A 1,700-nucleotide genomic window follows, 5' to 3' on the forward strand; every position below is an offset into this window, starting at 1 on the left:
GCTGGTCACACCCCCTTCAGGGTGGGGGTCCCCACTGGGGTTCCTCGCCAGCCTGGGTGAGGGGCTGATTGCTGTTTGCAGGCTGGTCAAGTCCCCCCCAGTGGGGACCCTCACCCCATGGAGGTTTGACCAGCCTGGGTGAGGGGCTGATGGCTGTTTTCTGGCTGGCCACCCCCCCGCGATGGAAACTCTCAGCCTCTCCTTTTTTTCTTTTATTTTTTTATTCTGGGATTTATTTACCTTCTATTGAAACTTTGTAACCTTGAGTGGAGCTCAGAGCTGGCCAGGGCGGGGCAGGAAGCTTGGCTTCCTCCATTGCCAGGGGCAAACCAAGCCTCCTGCTCACTCCAGCTCCGTGGCCATGGCTGGCTGAAAGCAGGTATCTGGGGTTTATTTATCTTCTATAATTGAAACTTTGTTGCCTTGAGTGGAGCTCAGAGCCAGCCGCGGCAGGCGGGAAGCTTGGCTTCCTCCATCACTGGGGCAAACAAGCCTCCTGCTTGCTCCAGCTTCGTGACTGCTGGCAGCCATCTTGGTTGGGTTAATTTGCATATAGTAGCTCTGATTGGCTGGTGGGCATGACTTAAGCCATAGCGAAGGTATGGTCAATTTGCATGTTTGTCTTTTATCAGTGTAGATATGCACAATATACTATACATACATATATATAATTCATATCAAGTTATAATTTACTGTACCATCACTTGATAACAAATAGTAATAACAGTTTAATGTAGTTTAATATGTTCAGTCCAAGTTATCAATCAAGGATATAGAAACATTTTACGTATTCCTGTGTGTACCTCTGCATTCTATATCATTTCATCTCTCAAGATCTGCCCTTATTCTCTAGGGTTTGATGGAGAACCTGAACATACTTTTTGACTCTTCTGTTTGCTTTATCCTCTAAAACAAGCAATCTTGTTGGTTCATCCAGTCATGTGTGTATGTGTTTGTGTGTATGGAAATATAGACATATATTCATTAATCTGCATTTCCACTGCTATCAGTCAAGATCAAGCCAACGTTGCCTCTCAACTGTACAATTACTCCTCAATTCTGTGCTCCCATCCCCTAATTGTTGGAACAGAAAGCTAATATAAACTTTGTAAAATTCAAAATCAATGTTTTCTCTGCTTTTGCTAAAATTCTTGACTGATTCTCATTGCTCTTAGGATAAAATAGGAAATAATTAACATGGCTTAAAAGCCCCTGAATCTGAAAACTCTTGTTTTATTTTTTTATCCTCACATTTCACTCTCTATGTGTTCACTATAGTCAAGGTAAAATGTTTATCTACTGTCTCATGGAATGACCTAGTCTCTTTTCACCCCTTCAAGCATTATTTCCTCCAGAGCTTCAGGTCTCAGCCTAAATTTCAATGAAGGAAATGTGCATTCTTTAATTACCCCCAACACAACACATCAAATCACTCCATTGATTTTTCTCATAACATTCTTTTCCTTCACAGTACTTAAGATAATATATAATATTATTTAAATTTTTGTTATTGTTTCATTTAATGTCAGTATCATCCAGTATATACCTCTAGTAGATTAGGAACTTAGTTACCAAGGAAAGAAACCAAATCTGGTCTACCTTATCCATCACTCCATGAGAAGACCTAGCATAGGCACAAGAGCAGGATTATATTCCATATATAATATAGACTACTAGAGGCCCGGTGCATGAAATTCTGC

This window comes from Myotis brandtii, unplaced genomic scaffold (assembly GCF_000412655.1).
Source record: "Myotis brandtii unplaced genomic scaffold, ASM41265v1 scaffold159, whole genome shotgun sequence".
Taxonomy (NCBI): Eukaryota; Metazoa; Chordata; class Mammalia; order Chiroptera; family Vespertilionidae; genus Myotis; species Myotis brandtii.